At 45.2% G+C, this 23,772-nt stretch overlaps 1 long non-coding RNA gene across 2 annotated transcripts in view; it reads right to left on the bottom strand.

The window, feature by feature from the left end:
* Positions 1-264: 264 nt before the first annotated feature.
* LOC113595927 (uncharacterized) overlaps positions 265-23,772 on the bottom strand; it is an 88,907-nt gene continuing 65,399 nt past the window's right edge. The window contains exons 2-3 of one of the 2 annotated variants that reach the window (XR_003416599.2): positions 23,368-23,523; positions 265-2,773 (exon numbers count right to left, since the gene is read on the bottom strand). This is a non-coding gene — a long non-coding RNA (uncharacterized LOC113595927). Of the gene's footprint in view, positions 2,774-18,179; positions 21,067-23,367; positions 23,524-23,772 lie in introns of those variants that run through there. The other variant, XR_008293972.1, reaches the window with a different exon arrangement.

Raw genomic sequence — 23,772 nt, 5'->3', positions numbered from 1 at the left:
TGAAACCCACGTGGTGTTAAGACAGGGGTTGCAACCTTAGTCTGGCTCTTCTCGTAAGATTTTTCTTTTTAAATCAAGACTATCTTTTTTTAGAGCAGTTCTGGGTTCCCAGCAACATTGAAAGGAAGGCACAGAGATATCCAGTATACCTCTTGCCCCCAGCAGAGTGGTCCAACTGATGAACCTATGTGGATACATCAAGATCCCCCAAATCCAGAGTTCACATGATTATTTTTTTTTAATTTTTTTAATATTTAGTTTTGAAAGAGAGACACAGCGGGAGTGGGGGAGGGGCAGAGAGAGAGAGAGAGAGAGAGAGAGAGAGAGAGAGACATAGAATCAAAAGCAGGCACCAGGCTCTGAGCTGTTGGCACAGAGCCTGATGCGGGGCTTGAACTCAGGAACCGTGAGATCATGACCTGAGCCAAAGTCAGTGCTCAACCAACTGAACCACCCAGGCGCCCCCAGAGTTTCCATTATAATTCACTTCTGGGGTTGCACCTTCCATGGGTTTGGAAGAATGTATAACAACACGACCCACCATTACAGTATCTTACACAATAGTTTCACTGCTCTAAAAGTCCTCTGTGCTCCACTTCTTTGCCACCCCTCCCCGCTAAGATTTTTCTGTTTTACAACTGTACTATTCCCATGCTTCCATTCATAGGTACTCTTACCTGTTTTGAAGCTCCTCGGTGTGTATTTCGCTTTGCGATGCTCATAGCAATCCTGTGAGGCGTTGAAGACAGTGGCAGCTGGACGACCTGACTTGGAAGACAGGGACCCCTGATTCACCAGAGGTTAACACTCCAGGTAGAGGCGAAGCTAGGACTAGGACTTGGGGGGGGCTCCAAGCTTCGGTGTGACTGCTCTTTTCGGGGGCTTATGCCGCCTCTGCTTTGACAGTTGACTCAGAGACCTGCTTCTGCTTCTCTCTCTGGGTCTACCATGCCCTGCCTTTGACAGGTGTTTTTTTGTTTGTTTGTTTGTTTTTTTAATTCCCCTGGGTGGTCAGTATTCATGTCAGGGAAAATGTAAACATCTTTATGTTGCTTCCTGGCTCATGCCGTATTTTCTTTCAGTGCATTGCCAATTCCTGTTTTTCTTCTGGAAAATTCTTTATTACCAGCTGACCTTGGTACTGATCCATTCCATTCAAAAGAAGGGGGGGGGGTAGTTTGTGCCTGGGTGGCTCAGTCGGTTAAGCGTCCGACTTCGGCTTAGGTCATGATCTCATGGCTCATGAGTTTGAGCCCCGTGTTGGGCTCTGTGCTGACAGCTCAGAGCCTGGAGCTTGCTGTGGATTCTGTGTCTCCCTTTCTCTCTGCCCCTCCCCTGCTCATGCTCTTTCTCTCTCAAAAATAAATAAAAACATTAAAAAAAAAACCACAACTACCTCACACTCACTGGCATATACACAAAACCAGTGTTTTGTTATATTATCACCTAAAGTGAAACAATGGTAACTGTGTCTCAGGCTTTCCAGACATGGGGCTGGAGTATCTTTTAGTGTGCTTGGCAGAAAATGTGTTAAAAGCCACCAAAGGAGAATCCTAAAAGATTCAATAAAGTTTACACATCGACTGAGGGGTTGAGTTTGGAAAGAAGTTTATGGAAACATGGAGCCATTGGCAGTGAAATTCTTCCTCTTGTGTTCACGGGTAGTAGCAGCATGGTGGCTACTTAAGGCAAAGGACGTGGGTTCTGGAGTCAGATGCCTGAGTGTCATTCCTTGGCTCTACATTTTCCTACCTGTGTGACCTTGGGCTCTGTTCTTTATGTCTCAGTTTCCTTGTCTGGAAGATGAGGATACCTAGGTTGTAAAGTTAGGAGGAGGATTCAACAGATAAATACATATAACGTTCTCAGGACAAAGCCTGGCACATGGGAGGCTCCCAAAAAAGGAGAGCTATGATGGTGACCATAATGGTGGTGGTGATAACAATGTTGCGTAGGCATCAACCAACCCAGGCAAGACTAAAGTGCAGAGAAGCACATCATATATTTTATTTATGTATTTTTTTTTGAGAGAGATAAAGCATGAGTGGGGGAGGAGCAGAGAGAGAGGGAGACACAGGATCCGAAGCAGGTTCCAGGCTCTGAGCTGTCAGCACAGAGCCTGACGTGGGGCTCAAACTCACGAACCACAAGATCATGACCTGAGCCAAAGTCGGTCGCTTAACAGACTGAGCCACCCAGGCACCCTGAGAAGCACATCGTATATTTTAAAGAGCTCTACCAATGCTACCCTATTAGCATCTGTGAATGGTGATCCTTTGGGAGAGAATTATTTTCTGTAGTAGAAATAGCCAGAGCTATTCCAAAGGAGGGGCAGGGTCAACATCCTTGAAACGGCCCCCAGTGACATGAGACCAGACTTTCCTCGAAAGAACTCAGTGCCTCCAGGCTGGGTGTGGTACTACAGGTGGGGAGCAAACCCCAACTGACAGGTTTGCATTGGTTCGCATCTGAGGTTTTTCTAAAGATTCCACTGGCAATATCAATGTGGAATGATCCATGCTTGAGTTAATTATAATCATAGAAACAAGAGGTTTTCAGTGTTGAGGTATCTAGACTTTGCAAGTTTTGTTTTTGCCCTGTTGGAAAAGGAGAAACAGACCTTGTAGACTGATACCTACTTGAGTAGAGCTTTGAGAAGCTAGAACGAATGTTTCTAAAGGTTTTGTGTCTTTTTTTTTTTTTTTTTTTTTGCTGTTGCTGCTGTATTTGGGTTTGCCGATTGGCAGTTTTGAAGACAGACACACCACTGCACCTGCCAGAAAATAGAGCCTCGTGTTAAATGCTGATAGACATAACCTATCATGAAAAAGTTTGCTGAATCTGGGCTATAACATGCATATTTATGTAGTGTATTTATATGTACATACGAGTCCGTGACAACATTAGCTACCATCAAGTGGATGGTTTTGTTATCTCATTTAACACACACAATGACCTTGGGAAGTAGGTAACATTTTTATGCCCATTTTAGAGAGAGGGAAACTGAAATTCAGAAAGAGTGCCATCCTTAGACGAGGGGCTCTATCCCAGATGCCACATGTCAGGGATGTGCTTTGCTTTGGAGTAACTCCCTTGAAATTTTCTAAGTCTTCTTGCGGTTCCAAGGAGCTACAGAGGTCAACAGTGCCACCTGGGCTAAGAGCTCTGCACCCAAGTCAGACTGGGTGGGCCCCCTCCCTGGTCTCTGTTTCTCTTCCTGAGGTATTCTCTAACCTTCCAGTGCGTGGTGGGGTTGACCAGATGCCCAAATGAGCTTCAGCACTGGAGCTTAATGAGTTGTCCTTGGCCCTGTGACCAGCCCTGATTCTGGCAGGACAGCAGCACAGAGCCCAACATGGGGCTCAAACCCATGGACTGCGAGATCATGACCTGACCTGAAGTCATACCCTCCGCCGACTGAGTCACCCAGGAGCTCCACGATCTTTATTTTTTTACGATACTAGGAGTCGTGATCTGTATATGCACATTTTGCAAAGATGATCAATTTCCTCAGCAATCCTAATGTGTGCAGAATGATCAAACAAACCTTCCACAATGTTCTTCGGTCTCTGATCACCTTCCATGCTAGGCCTATCTTACATAAGGATATGATTTTAATAGCCTCCTCAGATTTATTTATGGGACATTGGGACTTCCCAGGAGTGAATTAGAGGCTTGGGATTGGTATTGTGACACCAGCCTTTAAGCTGCTCATCACTGGGGTGGCCTGATCCTTGAGGGGATGTTAATGGATTGTTAGAAATGGCCCTCAGATCTTTAGCTGGAAGCGATAGCACGTCTGGGAACACAGCAAAGGCATTTCTAACGTCCGATGGAAGAGTCACCAAAGAGAGAGACAGGAAAAATAAGACAACCATTCTGCAAGGCATTCATGACTGTGGAATTTAAAAATTTCTGACATTTGTTTATTAAAGATTATAACTCACTTCAACATCATACAGCATGAACCCCCTTTAGCCAGATAATAAGTACAGCATGTTCTTTATGATAACGCCAACCATAAAACTAGAAGACTTTACTATTTGTTATTTATCGGGTCGACTAGACAAATCATTTTTTTCTACATGCCAGGCTTGGAAAATTCCTTATTTTCTCTCTCCTTCTTATAAATGAAAACAGCAGAGGGTGGGTAAGTTGATCTTAATGCACTTTGCACTGTAAAAGCAACATTAGTTGCCACTGGTGCTGAATCCAGAGCAGTGACAATATACGTACGTTTTTATTGCCCATTAGGTTTGTAGAAGGATCACCTTTAGCTCTTGCCAATGATGGAAATTGTTTGTTGTTCTAGAAAGTTTTTTCCAATGTCTATCATAAATCCATTCCTTTTTCTTTATCTTCAACCATCATGTGTGGTCATACCAACACGCATTTCTTGCTTGGACAGTGTTAATAACCTCCTACAGAGTCTCCCCAACTTCCACTCTTGCCCCTTTAAAAGTCTGCTCTCTACACGGAAGTCAGGGTGATCATTTTACTATAAATCCATTTAGAGTGCTCCCTTGCTCAGAACTCTCCAGCGGCTTCCTGATGCCCTCAGCATAAAACCAAACACCTTCTTGTGGCTATTCTGTATGTCTTCTGATGGCTTCTTCTCTCTCCTCTCTGGATCTTACATCTTCTTCCTGTCCCACCCTTGACTCTGGAGGCTTTGAGGCAGGTGCACCAATACGGCCAGCATTAATAGGCTCCTTTGCCCCCCACTTGCAGGCATGTTCAGCCAATGGGGAGCTTGGGTATGGGTAGGAGGGAGGTGGGAGAGCATGGTCAGGGTACTGGTTTCCCAGGGTCTCCCTGACCCCAGCAGCATCCATCGAATGAAGGCCACAGCTCTTTCTAGGAGGTGTTTTTCATTCAGCTGCCTCCCTTGGGTCCTGGGAACCGCTCCCCACTCTGCCCCCAGCACCGGAGGTGGTCAAAGTGTCCTGCCATTCCTTTCCCTTCGGGTATTTTCTGTGCTTTGTGGTTCCTCTACCACCCCCACATCATTGTAAATATGCCTTTGATTGAAGTCTTCTTCATTTGCCAGATTTTCACGTGCCTTCTGCACATGGCTAGCTTTCAGGTCCCCCGAAGTCTGGTACCTGCCTACCCCCCAACCTCACCCCAGGCTCGCTCAGTTGACTGTCCTTCAATTACACAGGACTGCCCTCCTTTCCACACCCACCCACACTCATCGGCTGTCTTCACTGCCTGGAGCCCCCTCCCACCTGAGCTGTGCATGCCTGGGCTCCATTCACGGGAGTATCAGTTTCACAGAAAGGCTTTCTCTGACCTTTTTAAGTAGCCCACTCCTTCCAAACACACTCTATGAATTTCTCGGTTCTGTTTTCTTTGTCTCTTATCATTTACCGAAATGATCTTATTTAGTGGTCTTTTTTTGTTTTTTTTTTTGGTCTCCACTATGGGAATGTGAGCAAGAATCTTGTCTCTCCTGTGCCCCCAGAGGAACCCCAGTGCCTAGAACTGTTCTTTGTACATAGTACACAGTCCATAAATGGTTGCTAAGTATTTGTTGAACGAATCTGGATGGAATGTCTCATTCTACAGACAAGGAAGCTGAGATCCCTGGAAATGGACCTTCTCTGGGTCCTCACATGGGGACTTGAACCAGGGTTTCTGTGGCACAGGTCTGCCCTTACCAGTTCTTGAGTTCCTGTCTTAGTTGTATCCTGTCTTATCTGTAGAAAGGCGCTCCTCTTCTTTTACTGTATATTTGCTGGGTGTAAATTTTTTTTTTAAGAGAGAGAGAGAGAGAGCACACACACGAGAGTGTGTGAGGAGCAGAGGTGGGAGGGGAGAGAGACACAGAGAGAGAGAATCTCAAGCAGGCTTCAAGCTGTCAGCACAGAGCCTGATGCAGGGCTTGAACTCATGAACTGTGAGATCATGACCTGAGCTGAAATCATGAGTCTGATGCTAACTGACTGAGCCACCCAGGCACCCCTGCTGGGTATGTATGTATTTTTAACACAATGAGTAATTTCCTCTAAAGCATGGATTTTCTACCCTTCATTTCCCCCTGTGTTTCTCTATTGTCTTGTTCTTTGACACATCCTATCTCTCATGACTTCTTGTAGTTAGGAAGCATGACTGAGAACTGATGTTCAGATAATGACTGGGGGAAAACCATATTCACATGGGAGAGCAACAGGGGAAATCAAGACCTGAGAGGTCTTTGAGGAAATCAGGGCATCTGCGCACAAACAGTAATGGTCATACTTACCGCTACTTAATTGATGAGTACGCACTCTGGACCAAACATAGCATGAGGCACTTTACACATAATACATACATGGACATATAAATTCTTATCTATTCCTCATGTAGTAATCCTAAGACCTATACAGCTTCCTTCTTTCTTTAGGGGAAGGAGCTGACATTCAAGGAGGTTAGAAGGCTTCTGGGAATGTGGCATAGATTCTGACATGGGCCTCATTCTCCCTATACCCTCTTCAAGTCTGGTGAGGCTCCTGGAAAGTCTGCAGGTAACTGAGACTCCAAAGTGAGGTGTGAGACAGCTATCATTCTGATTGGGAGTTCAGCCTGAGCTTGAGAAATCAGATATGGGTGAAGAAGTGACACTCAAGGAGTAGGGTCCGAAAGGGCCAATTTAGGGGCTGAAATTTACTCTTGAATGCCAGAAGTCAGACACGGGGAGTCAAGGCTCATCATAAAGTTGGTGCTTTCTGGCCCTTTGATGGTCTGGCACCTTTCTTGTGCCTTTGAGAGTGTTCTTTGAAAATGACATGGAAAACACACACACACACACACACACACACACACACCCCACTTGATATTCAAGGAAGGTCTTTTTTCTGACTCAGCAATGGGAAGAATTTACTGGCTGGTCCCTCTCTAGGGGCAGAAGTAAGTTGGCCCTGAAACATGGGTCACTAGCTTTGGAGGCCTAATAAAGCAGCAAATCAGGACAGAGTTAGGGAGAAGCATTCAGAAGGTAGGAGCATCTGGCAGAAAGAGAGGAGGCCAAGCTGAGGGGTGTGTGGCCTTTGATTCCCAAACAGATGGCTTCAGACCATGGTAACTTTAGAGGTAATAACGCTTACTTGCAGCCCAAGATTAGGTATGAAATGTACTTCCTTGACCAGAGTCACGTGCAAATGCCCTCTCTGTGCCCTAGAAGCATTTCTCTCCAGGTCGGAAAAGGGATGAATGGCTAGAAGGGTCAGGATGCTCCATCAAGGGGGACCAAAGGCAGGTCGAGGCAATGTCTAGCCATGAAATATTAATCTCCATGTTTCAAGCATCCCAAGGAAATTTCTTAATGTATTTCCATGCAAGAGATGTTGTGCAATTGACCCTAACAAAAAATACTTCTGCACTTTACTAAAGTCTACTTTTGAGCTATCCAATGTTTTCATCATAATATTTACTTCGGCGTAAATAGGCTAAATTCTCCAATTCTGATACAAAACAGAAAGATCACAGAATGAAAATAAATAGATGACATGGCTGTTTAAAGATAATGTAAAATGTTTTCTAGCAGCATAAATATTTGATTGTAAAACTTTCAATATGTTGTGTCTATTAACTAGTAATGGACAATATTTAAATAATTCAGCCAGCCAACGTGGGCCAGGATCACGGGGGGTGGAGGACATGGTCAAGGCCCAGCCTGGTGAGATGCCAACTTACCGTCAAAGCACACCCCAAAGCCTGGCCCCAGACACTGTCCATTCCATCTGGAGCTCTTCGGTCAGGACCAAGCCACAGACAAGAGCAGAGGGTTAAACAGAACATGGGGACATTTGAAATTTTCCTGTCACCTTCCATTGCTAATTTGGTTTGCACAGACCTTCTATGCGTCATTCATATTTGGACCTTCAGACGTTCAATTCAGTCGGTACTCTTTGGCATGGTTCTTTGATTTTTGTGTTTGTTGGCAGGGGATGGGGGTGATGTTTCTGGAATACCATCAGGACTTGTGGAATTATCTGAAAATCCACTCACCCCATTGGTATCCCTAACTCTCTACATGTATAATCTGGCAAAGAGCATTAGATTTACAGTCAAGAGCTGTCATTTGTGAATTACAATTTGGGAAACCTTTTCAGCCACTTGAGTTTGGGCAGTTCTCTGAACCTCTCTGGGCCTCACTTTCATCACTGTAAAATGGGACTAGTGAGATGCGGCCTGGCTATTTCACTGGGTGGTAATGAACATCAAAAAAGAAAACGAGACAGAACTGAAAGTATAGAAGTCCCCTAAAGGACTGGCTTCATTTGAGAGAGCACTGTATTCATTTCAGAGCATACCCCTCTTTGCACGTGCTCTAATGTGTGTCTCATACTGAGCCTCACACATTATAAATCTCTTTACAAGTTTGCGGATTGACTGAATGAGGATTGTCGGCTGCCAGGCGGCCCTCTTCCCCACTCAACTCTCCAAGGAATATGCTCCAAGAGTAGGAGCTTCCCAGAGTGATATCCTGCAATCTCTCCAGAATCCTTGGATGTCTGCCCTCACCACCACCACCCCGCCCCCCGCCCCCCGCCTGGTGGCCATCATGGATTCCAGGGTGGGTTCTAAAGCAGTAAAATCCAGAAATCTGAAATCAACAGGAGACAAGGATCTGCTGATCTGTTATTCAAAATAACTGGGAAGTCAGTAATTTTATAAAGCAGTGCAAATAACGCACAGTAATAATCCTCTGTGTTCATTTGCTTGGCCTGGGACTTTTTGGGGAGCAGGGGGTGGTAAAAGACGTGTGCAAAGAGTATAAACTTGAACGTACGTGCCTTGTGAGGTACTGTTTGGCGACACCATCTGTGCAATGCTGAGCATACGGTAGGCAATAAGAAAATATTTATTGAATGAATGAATGAAACACCTACCGTATTTTACTCAGCCTAAGATGCACATTTTCCCACTTTGCACTATCACCAAAGAAGTAATGCCTCTTAAAAATCAATGGACTGTCACATGGTAATTGACACATCGTTTTTCTTTCTTGTGCATACAATAATGATTTATCATATAATCAGCAGTCTTAAATTTGATGATCTATGGTAAGGAAGGATCGAAGGGAGGATTTATTTAAGTGGTAGAATATAGGACCGAATTTCTTGAGTCATCGGAAGAGGAAAATTTCTTTGTGGAACAGGCTAGACTCCCCCTTTAGAGAGAGACTGGGACTGGGGTTGGTTGGCAGAAGAGAAGGCCAACCTGGAGATAAATGTAAGGAGCTTTCAAGTGTGAACAAAGAAAGACGCAGAGACAGAAGTGATTAAAATATGTTTCGGGGCTATTGGAAAGGTGAATGTTCCCGGAGAGTTCATATGGAAAATATACAACATAAGCCTGTAAATAAAGGTAGGATCACGGAGGATTGTAGAGAGCTTGGAATAACAGGCTGGAAAGTTTGGATTTCTTCTTGGGTATAACCTTAGAGCCAAAGAGTGACATACTAAAAATAGTGTTCTAAGAGGATTAATCTGTGCAGGGTGGACTGAAGTGTGTGGGACTGGAGACAGGGAGGGCAGTTAGGGGATTATTTCTGTAATCCAGCAGAAGTATAATGACAGACTATAGTAGGGTTGTAGAGAGAGCAAAGGTGTGGTATGAGGGAATTTTGAAGACACTGGTTAACGATGTCTCTTAAGTTCTACACCATCATTTATTTAACTCTTTCTATGTGCCAGGCAGAATTGTTCTAAATACTTTTAAGCAACATCTCACTTAGTATTCTTATGGGACTTATAATATTCTCCATTACTTTCTTATTATCTCTTATTACTTTCCCCATTTTATACCAAGGAAACAGCAACAGATACATACACAACCTCGTGCCATTAAATACTTCTTGCCTTGAGTTCTTTAATGTTAGTGTTACTATCCCTGTGCTTTCTGTTTTCTCCTGCAAGTTACAACTTTGTACATCTTTTTATTTTAACCTTTTCATGCCATGCTGTTTTAGGTACTTATCTAATAAACATACACAATCTGGATTTTCAATCTGATTCCATTTCAGAGTCTTTGTTAATAGGGGAGGCTTAACCCATTAATATTTATTGTGATAAATTATTGTGAACATTACTTCTTTCATCTTGTTTTATGTTTTCTGCTTCTCTATGATTCCATAATGATTTTCTCTTTAAAAAATTTTGTATGCACTATATGATAACTTGAATGTAAATTAAAAAAAATAAAATTTAAAAAATCTAAAAAAATAATAAAATAAAAAAGCATTCATCTCATAACTAAAATTTTTTTTTAATGTTTATTTTTGAGAAAGAGAGAGAGAGAGAGAGAGAATGAGCAGGGGAGGGGCAGGGAGAGAGAGGGAGACACAGAATCCGAAGCAGGTTCTACGCTCTGAGCTGTCAGTACAGATCCAACGTGGGGCTCAAACTCATGAGCTGTGAGATCACGAACTTAGCTGAAGTCAGACTGAGCCACCCACGTGCCCCATAATTTTCTCTTTATGTTTTTCTTTCCTATAGTGATTTTCAAATTTTATATCTTAGTCTTTTATTACTACCTCATCTCTTTAAAAAAGCAATTGAACATGTATTTCTCTGTTAATGTCCTGGACTTCCATTTACATGTTCCCTATGTTAAGAACAATCTTCTCCTTTTTATCACCTAGACATTCTGCAAGAACTTAGATAAATGGTGCTCCTGGGAACCCCTCTCTGATTCAAACTAGATTATAAATTAGCCTCTGCTACGCTCCCTCATCTAGCTTTTGTTAAAATGACCAGGAATATTAAATCCAGTAGAATATAATTAGGCTTTATTTACTTTTCCATGATACAGTATTTTTGGCAAGAATTGTTCTTATATTTGCATTCAGTTTCAAAATCACTTTAACAAAAACTATGAAACCGTAGTCTAAATATTACTGTTTTTATTACCACCACTTACTTGTATATTGCCTTCTTCAATCTTGCATTATCTCTATTTTATTTATTTGTTTTTCTCTGGTCTACTTTGCAGGGATGGGTGCACTGGTATAGTTTTAAAGCCTGAATGTTGAAGAACATTTCTGTCACTGTATTTTCTCATCCAAAAGCTGTAAACTTGACCTCTAGTTTTTGATGTTGTAAAGGACAAGTTTGATGTAGAATTGACTTTTTTTCTTTTGTGGGTAGTTTTTAAATAGTATTGAGTGCTCATGGGATTTTCTCCCCACTATTTGATTAAAAAAAATACAAAGAAGTTATGTCTTGATGTGTGTCTCCATTCATTAGATGTGAAACTTGGTAAAAAGACTCGTGTCTTTTTTGTAGTTCAGGAATATTTTTTTTCTTTTCTTATTTCTTTTCAGTATTAATCTTTTGAACATTCTGATCTCTCTTTCTGGAATTCTTGTTCCACAGAAATACTGGAGCTTCTGGGTCATTCCTCCCATGCGTGTCATCTTTTTAACACTTTATCATGTTTCTCTCCTATATTCCAAGTTATGGGGAAGCTTTTGGAACTTGTACTATAATTACATTAATTTGCTATGCACAGCATATATTTTACTTTAAAATGCATTTATCATTTTTTAATTGCTAGTAAGTATTTTCTAACATCAGATTGCTTCCTTTTCAGGACTAGCCTCATAAATGTAAAATTCTCTAAAGAGTACTGAAAATACACCTTAGAGATTAGGTTGCCTATGATTATTTCAGTAACTGTTACTGAAAGGAGGGGCATTTCCTTTGATTTATCAGTTCAATTCCCTTTTTGGAGATTGTTGAACATTTTCTTACATCTGCCACCTTTCCCCTATGATCATTCTAAGAGATGGCTTGTCCAGTAGTGAGAGTTGAGATGGGTTCTATCAAGGATTTTGTGTATCGATACTAAAATGTTGCAGGTCCAGATGAAGGGAAACGGGAAATGATAGATCTCCAGTTTGCCAAATGAGAGAACCAGTAGCTTATAGGGAGTAAGGAAGGACTTTGAGCCAGATACAACTATGGCAAGAAGGAAGCTGGCCAGGACAACACAACATCACTTCCCCTTCCCATTATTAACAGGTGTGTTGGTGAGATTTGCCTGTTTGAATCGCTTCCCAGCCCTGTGTTCAGTGACACCACAGTGCTAACTTGAAATATATGGAGGTGGGGATGGTCACACCACAGAAATTGACAAACACTACAAATCGTGGCTTCCCCTTTGCCTGACCTACAGTTGTTACACATTTACCAGTGTACAATGCTCTTAGAAAACATATTTTGTTTTTCGTTTTCCTGGGTCCAATGTCTAAATCTGCCTTGAAAAAATTGGTGAAGATGAAGCCTGACTTTGGTGTATGTACACATCCCCCTGTTATGGGCTAAACTGTATTCTCTCAAGATTCACATGTTAAAGCCTAACTCTCAGTACTTCAGAATGTGATGGTCTTTGGAGAAGGTGATTAAATCAAACAAGGTTGATGTAGTGGGCCCTAATCCAACCAGCTGGTGTCCTTGTAAGAACAGGAGGTTAGGGGGCAGCTGGGTGGCCCAGTAGGTTGAGCGTCTGACTTCGGCTCAGGTCATGAACTCACAGTTCGTGGTTTTGAGCCCCATGTTGGGCTCTGTGCTGACCACTCAGAGCCTGGAGCCTGCTTCGGGTTCTGTGTCTCCCTCTCTCTTTGCCCCTCCCCCGACTCTGTCTGTCTGTCTGTCTCTCTCTCTCAAAAATAAACATTAAAAAATTTAAAAAAAACAAGAGAAGGTTAGGGGGCACCTGGGTGGTTCAGTTGGTTGAGCGTCTGACTCTTGATTTTGGCTCAGGTCATGCTCCCAGGGTCATGGGATCAAGCCCTCCATCAGGATATGCACTGAGTGTGAGCTTGCTTAAGATTCTCTCTCCCTCTCTCTCTCTCTCTAGCTCTCTCCTTCTGCCCCCTCCCCTACTTGTGCATGTGTGCTACCTAAAATTAAAGAAAAAATGTATGTATAAAAAGAAGAGATTAGGACATGCAGAGAGACACCAGGGGCATATATGCACAAAGGGAAGACCAAGTGGAGACACAGGGAGAAGGTGGCCACCTACAAGCCAAGGAGAGAGGCCTCAGAAGAAACCAACCCTGTGGCCACCTGAATCTTAGATTTCTGGCGTCCAGAACTGTGAGAGAGTAAATGTCTGTTGTTTCAGCCCCCTGGCCTATCATAGTTTGTTGTAACAGCCCCAGCAAACTCAGACACTCCCTCTGATAATCTATACTATCTCCTATTCCCCCCTGCCTTCTTCCTCACTGGAATGCCACCTCTAAAACCTAACAGCATGGCACAGAATCATGGCATGCAGCTGCTTCCTACTTATCAGCTTCCATGTTGAGTGGGTGATGTCAAAGAGTTCAGACTCAGGGGTCAGGTCAGTGCTCCTTCATAGCGCGAAACTACTGACATCTCCCGTCCTCTTGTCTTCCTACACTTGGCTTTAGAGTTCTTGTCTACATAGACGGTCTGGCAAGAAAGTGAATGGACAGGGGGACGCATCATACATAGGCAAGAATGCAAGCCAAAGACCAGAGGCAATGAGTTCAGAGATGTTGGAGGGCAGAGTTATCTTGAAATAAGAAACACAGGACTTTTTTTTTTTCTCCCCTGAAGGGAACTTCCTTTTTCCAAAATATGATATTTTACAGGACTACGAAACTGGGGGGCTCCAGATAAAACCCCAAAGTTGGCAATGTTAATTACAAAGACATGCCCGGTTCACTCAGCTTCTCGTTCTGTTGTACCTAAATACATCGAAATTATGTCATCGGGTGATGCTATGTTACTTCCATTTCCCATAGGAAATTAGAGAATTCAGGCCTCTTGATTATATTTAGAAAGTGGGCAAATAATAACTTTGTAAATGATTGAGGAATTATGATTAGGTAAGAACATTTGTACTAAACCTCTTTAATATGGCTAAAAAAAGACTTGTCACACTGACTTATCCTTGGCTCAGTTTCTAGACACAGAGATTTTCCGCTACTGAGATGACAAGGCGTGGGGATTCGTTATAGTGGATTCTTCAAATATACGCAAGTAGCATGATATATAGGAAACCCATTCCCTCAACAAATGCTTGCCTATTGTCCGCTAAGCACTGAGGACACAAAGATAAATGAGAGACACTGTCCTCAAGCAGTTATGAGGTGAGTGAACAGCCCCTTCCAGTCCACCAGAGGTTAGAACAGCAGTTCTATCATACATGCCCTGTTTGCTTGGAGAAATCATTTAACTTCTTTGAATGTCAATTTGCTTATCTGCCAAATGGGATTACTGAATCCTTTCTGACCAGTTCCTGGGTTATTCCTGAGAATCAACTTAGATCAAGTAATTGAGAGTTAAGACTACGTTGATGGTCAACTCCTGGCTTTCTCAGATCCCATCGTGGAGACAGAAACATGGCACCCATTGGTTTAACGCTTCCAGTCACAATGGTCCTCCTGTTTGCCTTGGATGACTTTGGTCAACGTTGGTCTACTAGAGCATGTGAACTCAGAAAACAATGGTTGAGGGTGGCTTCACTTCCTGCTCCTTCCTCTCCCCATGTCCCCTGTCCATCTCTGTCACCACTTCTGCCATCACCATCTAATGGTGGCACAGAAGAGCATGGGTTTGGAGTCTGAGGGACAGAGAGGATACATGTTGTTTTTCTTTTGTGGGACAATTTATTAACTTCCCTTTCATCTACTGGAGATGTTTGGATGAAGGAAAAGTGACTCACCAGTAAATCACTAAATTTAATCAATAAATCACTTGACAGAAGCCAGATGCACCCACAAGGGGCTACATGAACCCTCAAGACCGCCAGGCACTCCTGGGAGTTCTCATGGTAACTGAATTTTGTAGTTGAGGGAAAGCCAGGATAGGTTTTGTGCCCCAAATCAGATAGGTCTGTTGGACTCCAAGTTTCAGCCCCGTCCACACTACTGAAACTGCCTCACTGTTGCCTCCAAGTGGCTCATTACTTTTCAGAAGTAGGGTATTCAAGGAAGTCTGGTTTCCGGGTCTAGAACAGAGCATTGCCCACCCGCCATTTTCTGCCCCTCCTATTTTGGGCCCATACTTTGAACCGTATGCAGACAGACACCTCTTTACCCCAATTCCTGGTCATTCCTCACTCTGGAGCAGTCCAACGTTAGGATCAGGGAGGAGGGCTAGTACTGAAAAGCCAAGGGCTCTACATTCTAAGTTCCAATTCTGTGCAAACTTGCCTTGTGACCTTGGCCAAGATGCTTCCCAACCAGATCTTTGTTTCCTAAGAAACGTCTGCGAAGTGAGGAAGGTTGAGTTGGGTTTCCTGTTCAAGAGTGGCAGACACGCAGCCCCCATGACCTCCTTCCACCCGGTGGCCTTTCATGGACAGCTGTGCGTCTTGTCCACAGACTTGCTGGTGGGCAGGAGAGAAAGCGGCTGGCATGCTTCTCAATTCCCTTTCGCCCGTGAGTTGGCAAATCCTCAGAGAATAAGAACCCCTTTTCGTGTAACTCTAATCAAAACACGCTTTGAAGGGGGTGTCTGTTGCCAAAAAAATTTATATTTATCCCAAGAAAAATTAGAAACTATTTTTGGATTATCTGCACATGACGGGCCTGCCTTACTGCAGATAAACAGGAATTACTTGCATGCAAAGCCCCGTGCTGCTCAGAACACGCGTCGCCCTCCTCCCCAACTCTGCCCTTGTTAATGGAGGATGCCCCATTGCCCTGGGGCTGCCTCTCTCCCTGGCAGCTCCAAGTGGGATAAGATTAGGGGTGGGGGCTCCATGCAGATGTGGCTCTGAAACGTGTCTCTGCTACTTCCCAGCTTTGTAGCTTTGGGCAAGTGTATAGCCTCTCTGAGCCTCAGCTTGTTCATCTGTAAAATGGGGATAAAGAACTCATCGCAAGGTGGCTGTCAGGATTCACAGGAAAAAAACAAACAAACCAACAAACCAGCATTGTTTTCTGGTCTGCATTCCATCACGGCTACCTCCCTGGTCTCCCCAGCTCTGGTTTTGGCTCGGAACGAGGAGTGTTTACCCTACTTACGTTTAGGGACAGGGCTGAGAAATTAAGGAAAAGTTAACTTAAGGCTCCAGGTGTTTTGGCCAGACAGGTCTACCTCCAGAGACGGAAGCAGCTGTGGACAGGCTATTGCAGAGCAGGAGAAGTCAGATGGCCCTGGGAACCAGGTATCTGTCCCAGGCCTAGAGGACAGACAAGGAAGGATGGCAAATGTTGGGGATGGGTCTGCTAGCAATTTAGATTTCAAACCTCGCAACGCCCTGCCAGCCCAGTAAATGTGTACGGAGGCTGAATGTGGCCCTTAGAGCTTCGGTTTGTAACTCTGACTCCAGAGGAACATGTTAGTGTCTCAGAGGGGCACCTGGGTGGCTCAGTTGGTTAAGCGTGACTCTTGATGTCAGCTCAGGTCATGATCTCATGGTCTGTGGGTTCAAGGCCCACGTCCAGCTGCACACTGACAGTGCGGAGCCTGCTTGGGATTCTGTGTCTACCCCCCACCCCTCTCTCTTTCCCCCTCCCCTGCTCACTCTCTGTCAAAATAAATAAACATTAAAAAAAAAAACCGTCTCAGAAAAAAAAAAATCACCTCTCCTGGAAACAGGTTCTTCCTTTCTTCACTCGGGGTTTCTGGCCTTTCCTAGAGGTACCATTCCTTTGCCAGCATCTACTGAGCACCCATGTTGCACAAATACCATGGACGAGACAAAAAGATGCACAAGAGTAGGTGTAGCCAATCACATTTGAAGTAAAGCTTCTAGAGACGGGAATAGCATTTCAAGATGCTTTTACGTGTGTGTTCTTGTATACGCTAATATGCTACTGTGATAGTGTTGCAATTAGCTACAGAAATAGAAAGAAGTGACTTCTGTCTGGGGTGGAGGGAGGGGCTGGTGCAGGAGAGCTGGGCGGAGGCGTCACATGAGCCTCCTGAAGGGTTCTGCCAGGCAGCATGTGGGGAGACGGTTATGGATTTTGCTGGTCTCACGTCTGTTTACTCTCTCTCCCCTACTGGAAGGCTGGAAGCTCCTTCAAAGAGGGGGCTGTATCCTCTGTTTGGTTTTCCTGATTTCCTTGACACTCCGTAACACCTATCTCAGTTTCTTGCTATTTAGGAATCATCTGGCCATTGAGAAAATGAGATTCCAGATTCCCCTATCAGCGAGAAGCAAACAGTCTGAGGCATTTGGGGGAACGGAGATAAAGTCCGCAAGATTGGCGTTGGGTCTGAATGAGCCTGCGGATTTGTGGCGGCTGACAGATGCCGTCTCGCCCCTGATAGTGGCACATGGGGACTTCCTCCTCGGCCGTAAAGAGAATGGCAGGCACCCCAGTCCCTAATGGTCCCTAATCACAGATATTTCGAGACGACTAAGAAGCAAGACCTCACACGTTAGGATCCCACCAGGAAGCACTGGGTCAGATTACCAGCAGCCAAAAGGATGAAGCGTGTTGATTTAGCTGGAGAAGGATGCACCCAGGCTCGTTTGGCAAACACACACACACACACACACACACACACACACACACACACAGAGAGTGAGACGCTGTCATCCCTTTGCCGAAGTTTTCAGTCTTGTTGCACTGGGTCATGTTGATGATCTCTTCAGCCTGCTTAAGGGCCGGTGAGGATGAAACCAGGGAGGGGGAGTCCCGTTTCCCAAACACCTGTTATCTGCCAGACGAGGAACGAAATTCCTTGCCTACATCAGCTCGTGTACTCCTCACAGTGCTCCAGGATGAGATGGAGGACAGGCATCGTTGTTCTCATTTTGCCCTGGAGGAAAACAGCTTGCCTTGCCTGGGACCACACTTTCAGTGAATTGTGGGGCTGAGCCTCGAACTTGGGTTTGCCCACCATATAAGTTTTCTATGCTACCGAGCTGTCTCCTCATTCTCAGTAAGGTTCCCCAGGAAACCGACCTAGACATCGTGAGGCGTGGATATAGGAGGCTTACTGGGTGTGGCTTAGGAATAAATCTTTGTTTTTTTTAAAATTTTTTTTAACGTTTTATTTATTTTTGAGACACAGAGAGACAGAGCATGAACGGGGGAGGGGCAGAGAGAGAGGGAGACACAGAATCGGAAGCAGGCTCCAGGCTCTGAGCCATCAGCCCAGAGCCCGATGCGGGGCTCGAACCCATGGACCATGAGATCGTGACCTGAGCTGAAGTCGGCCGCTTAACCGACTGAGCCACCCAGGCGCCCCAAATCTTACAGGGAGTGAGGAAAGCAGGCAGCATGGGGGCAGGGGGCAGCTACCCTGACGTGGGACCAGCAGACCCCAGCCGGGGACCAAGGTGGCGAAGTCTTGCCTGGGGGTAATATGTAAGGGGTGCCAGAAAACTCAGCAGACAAGATACGTAAGGTTTTAAGACAGCGTTTAAATAGCTTTAAGCTAGTATTAAAAAGAATAATCCACGATACACAAAGTTTGAACGAAGTCTGAATTTCACCGTGCACCTGTAGGACTTAACTTTAGTCTCCTCACCCTAATCCTGGCCCTGTTGAGGTCAGCCTGGGTTTGCAATTTTGCTAACTATCATGGATGTTTTTTGCATTATGTAAGGAAAACGGCGCATTGAAATCGTATACACCCTGATTCCTGAGATCTTTGGCACCCCCTTAAATATGGTACCCGAGACGAACCAAGGCTTCCTCTCTTTACTCCTGGTCCTGAACCCCAGCCTGCTCTGGAATGGGGGTGCTCCTCCAAAGCTGTCCTGCCTTGAGAGGCCTTTTCATCCCCCCTGTCTCCAAGGAGCAGGCAGTGAACACACGGGCCCCTTGGGAGCATATGAAACCATGGGCAATTCTGTTCGGCCGGGAGCAAATGCCTGAATGATATGCAGCTGAGATCCCACCGGCCCCCAATGCTCCCAGGAGCTGGGGAGGTCCGGATGTTCCATCATTGTATCCACTCCATTCCTCAGCACAGCTTAACTCAAACCCAGGCCTCTCCCTGACCGCGTCTTCCGAACCAGAGGCAAAGCCTGTGATTAGATTAGAACTTTTCGGGCAGAGAAGTGATTTACAGTGTATCATCTACAAAACAACATTTTCCCAATACAGTCGAGTCTCCTCAAGGCAGATGTTCAGGTTGGAAACATCCCTCCATCTAGTCAAGAAGTCACTGTGTGCTGTTTCCACCTGCAGACATCCAGCCGCTACTGAGGCTGGAGTGTTCGTCCCGCAGGGTTTACCGGCTTGGCCGAAACTTCTAGGTTTCGACAGCGATGGGATCGGAACGGAGTCCATTCAGCATCGGCCTCTGACCCCACTGTGCACGTCCTCACTGAGGACTAGCTGCGTTTCCGTTGATCTTCAACACGTTCTCTCAGCGCTGGTTTCTGTTGAACCCTAAGTGCCGAGATCCAAGTCGGGATGTGTTTCTCTCGCTACATCCCGCCAGGGACTCCATCGGCTTAGGACAGGAACGTGGACGTGAACTGATCAAAGCGCCAGGCCAGGTGTGTTGACGGCAGGTGTGGGCAGAGAACTCCTGGATGTTCCTATTGGACATGGGGCACCAGGCCCCCCAGGGACAGGACACCAGGTCACATAGGTTGGGAGGGTTAGGCCGGGCTCATCCCTGGGTGAGGGGCGATGAGCTGAGCTGGGCATTCAGAGGTGCTCTACCAAGAGCCAGTGGTGTGAGTGGAGTGTGGGCAGCTCGACTCGGAAGGGGAGTAGGAATGGGACTCGGAAGGGGACTCAGAATGGGTGCTCTGTGGGCTCTCAGCCCCGTCTGGCTGCTATAAACAGAACACTGTATAGACTGAGGGGCTTAGACACAACAGAGACTTATTTCTCACAGTTCTGGAGGCTGTGAAGTCCCAGATCAAGGCACTGGAAGATTCCATATCTGAATCGCCTTCTCACTGTGTCCTGACATGGCGGAAGGACCCTCCTTTCTGCAGGCACTGAGGCCATTTGTGCGGGCTCTGCCCTCGTGACCTGACCACCCCAAGGCCCGGCCTCCCATCAGGAGTCAGCTGTCAACACATGAATCCTGAAGGGATACAAATAGTCAGTCTGCAGTATGGGGGTCAGAGCTGGAACACTCAGCTTTCCCAAGCCCTCCTTCACACCCCCATCATGGCAGACCCTGGAGCCTGGCTGCTGGGGTTCAAATCCCGGCTCCTCTCCCAGCTAGCTGTGTTGACTTTAGGCAGGTGACTCAACCTATCTGTGCTTCATGTCTTTGCGGAGAGTAACAATATAGGCCAGTGATTAAAACAATTACAAAAGCTCCCTCTTCTCCGCGTCCCTCCCCTCTTTTTCCCCTCCTCTTTGTGTTTCCCTTTGCTGATTCTCATATGAAGCTGACCTCTACGGTTTGATTTTATTATTTAAAGTCCGGTGTCCCTCTGTGCTTAAGATCAGGTAAGGGAAAGTTCCCACATTCTTCTCCGTTTTCAATGGTTTTTTTTTTTTCGTTAGTTGATGGTCTCTGGGTGAGACTTTCCCACGGCTGTGTGGCTGCAAATAGAAAACTTGTTTCCCACCCGTGACCTCTGCTCTCATTACCTCATCATTAAGCCTCTATTCGCTTGTTCTGGACCCTAAAGCCTCCTAGACTAGGCTTCATGTGGCAAGGCCCAGTACACGAGGACCCTTCAGGCCATAATAAAATGGTTTTCCTTTCCATGAGAAACCCTGCATCCATTTTGACATGACTTCAGGAGGGTACAGATTGGTTCTTTTTTTAAAAAGCTATTTTTGCCTGTGGAACACACCATTTCCACAAATAATGAGTTGTATCCAAAACGCCGCTCCAGGCAGAGGCAGACTCTGGGCTCGCCAGACAGTAACTCTTGCCTCTCCCGGTTCTTCTTTCGTGGTTTGTCGACGTGGAAGGCAAAGTTCATCAGCTCCCGGGGGCAAGCACATCTAAAACATGCCACTCAGCACCGCAAACTTAAAATGCAGTCAAACCCCAGGAAGGAACCAAATAGACCATTTTTTAAAAAAATCCAGTTACTGTCGAGGGTGAGGACTGGCGATTGACAGAGAGCCACGTAAAGTTGCTAAAGCGAAAACAACTTGTGAAAAATGGTGCTACATTCAGATCCGCCAGAGCCCGGAAGCTCCTTTTCCTTCTGCAAAAAAGCAGAGTTACGAAGCAGTCCCCGTCAAAAAGAAGATACTATTGGTTAAGGAGCGGAACGGAGCCCATTTAAAGAATATCGCTGCGGCTCTAGGATTCGTCCGGAGAAAACAGAAACGGGTGGACCGAAGTTCAATAAATCAGGATTGTGTATTTAAAAAAAATTTTTTTAATGTTTTTATTTATTTTTGAGAGTGAGACAAAGTGCCAGCAGGGGAGGGGCAGAGAGAGAGAGGGAGACACAGAATCTGAAGTCTGTCAGCACAGAGCCTGACGCAGGGCTCGAACCCACAAACTGTGAGATCGTGACCCGAGCTGACGTTGGACGCTTAACTGACTGAGCCACCCAGGCGCCCCAGGATTGTGTATTTTAAAGCCTAAACCTTCAGCAGTTTCAGGCATTGCTATTAATATTAGCCCTGAGTTAGGGAAATGATTGATCTGATAGGGAAGAGAATGGATCTGTGGCTAATGCTGAAGCGGCAATGAGAAGAGAAGGTTCATCTATCCTTTGGTCTGTCCGTCTATCCATCCACCCATCCATCCATCCATCCATCCATCATCCATCTATCTATCCTTCATCCATCTATCCATCCATCTGTCCGTCCATCCATCCATCCATACATACGTCCATCATCCATATGCCCACTCACTGGAAACTCACTGGAATGTGCCAGTTGTGGTCATAGGTGATACGTATATGAAAAGTCAATCACAACACAGGCAAGCAGTGACAATGCAGTATGATGCACCAAGGTGCAGGCAGCTTAAGCTGAACAAAGAAACCCCCCATCTGCTTGGAGGAGTCAGTTTTACAGAGAAGACAGGTTTTGTGCCGAAATATTGAAGCAAAGCAGGAGTTTACCAGATTCGCAGTGCTTCTCTCTACCCGGGACGCCTTCTCTCCTTGTCCCCTGGTAGACCTGGAGGCACAAGATAACCCTGTGTGTGTGGCCTGGGGGTGGGTGTCTGCATTGCTGAAGCACAAACCACCAGGGCAGCAGTTTTAAGGAGCACAGACCTTTTTGAGAATCTGCTGAGCGTCCTGCTCCCACTGCAAATATGCAAGTACACACAAGTTGACATGCAGTTTCCAGAGGTTTCTGAACCTATTTATCCACATCAGGTTATGTGCCTCTGGGCATAAGGGTGAGGAAGAGGAGGTGGAAAAACCCAAGATGAAGACACTTTCCTTCCAGGACATCAAGAATCTGCCTACTGGAGGGGCTCCTGGGTGGCTCAGTCGGTTAAGCATCTGACTTCAGCTCAGGGTTCATGAGTTCGAGCCCTGCGTCAGGCTCTGTGCTGACAGCTCAGAGCCTGGAGCCTGCTTCGGATTCTGTTTCTCTCTCTCTCTCTCTCTCTGTCCCTTCCCCACTTGTGTTCTCTCTCTCTCTCAAAAATAAAGCTTGTGTTCTCTCTCAAAAAGAAACATTAAAAAAAAGAATCTGCGTACTGGGGGGAGTGCGAAGTAGGAAGAGTCTCAAAACAAAACCCCAAAAAAGTTGAGTTCAGAAACAGAGGCTTATAAAGTGGTCAGGGATGGGGAGGGGGGAAGTAGGGAGAGATGGTTGTAAGATAAATAAGATAGGAGAATTTAATGTATAACATGATGACTGTGTTGATAATGTTGTATTGCACCGCTGAAAATTGCTAAGAGATTAGAACTTATATGTTCTCACCAACAAATCATAAATAAATGAGAGGGATGTGTTACTTAACTGGATGGGGTGAATCCCTTTCACAACATACACGTCTATCAAATGATCACATTGTTTTTTTTGTTTTTTTTTTCAAATGATCACATTGTATACATTAAATATCTCACTATTTTGTTCATCAATTATACCTCGATAAAGCTGGGGGGAGAGAAAAAAAAACACTTAAAAAACCCTACCAGGGCCATATTATTAGAGTTTGTTGTTGACAGTGGCTTCAGTCAATGGTTTTGTGGCCAGCATGCATTTCCTTCCAGAGTATATAAATAATGGACACACTTATTCCCAAATAACTCCTTCATTTTCATCATTATAGATTTTGGTGTGAAAGAACCCTTTTGAGTATCATGTATTAAAAACTGAAAGAGGGGCACCTGGCTGGCTCGGTCGGTGGAGTGTGTGACTCTTGATCTCGGGTTGTGAGTTCGAGCCCCACGTTGGGTGTGGAGATTCCTTAACAATAAAATAAAACCTTAAAGAAAAAGTCACTTGAAGACTCCACATCATTATGAGACTGTACCATGGGCTTTTTTGGCTTATTCATTTCTGGAAAAAGCACAGGAGAAGACTCTTACCTGCATTTTAAAGACTAAGCACTAACCGTTTATTACAGGTCACGAGTTCAGCGCATCCTTTTCAAACATGCAGATTATTTTTTATGTCCAGTGGTGAGCAAATGCTCATCCAGCCTTTTCCAGGCTACAACGCTGACTTTAGACGAGCTGCTGCCACTGGAAGATAAGAAAAGGCACACTGTAGGCTCGATATATGAAAGAGACCCCTGGGCACCCAACTCTCAGCCTCTGTTGTGGCTGATAATTGCCACGTGACCACACTCTGGCCGACGAGACAGAATGGAAGTGTCATCTAGGATTCCTGGGACATCGTCCAAAAGAGAAGGACCACACTTCCCCCACTTTCTCTCTCCTCCTACTTGGGATGCAGTTGTAATGGATGGTAGCCTGGCAGCTCTCTAGGAC

This window comes from Acinonyx jubatus, chromosome E1 (genome assembly GCF_027475565.1).
Source record: "Acinonyx jubatus isolate Ajub_Pintada_27869175 chromosome E1, VMU_Ajub_asm_v1.0, whole genome shotgun sequence".
NCBI classification, from domain to species: domain Eukaryota; kingdom Metazoa; phylum Chordata; class Mammalia; order Carnivora; family Felidae; genus Acinonyx; species Acinonyx jubatus.
Note: the sequence above shows the minus strand (reverse complement) of the source record. Positions and strands in the feature narration are given on the sequence as shown.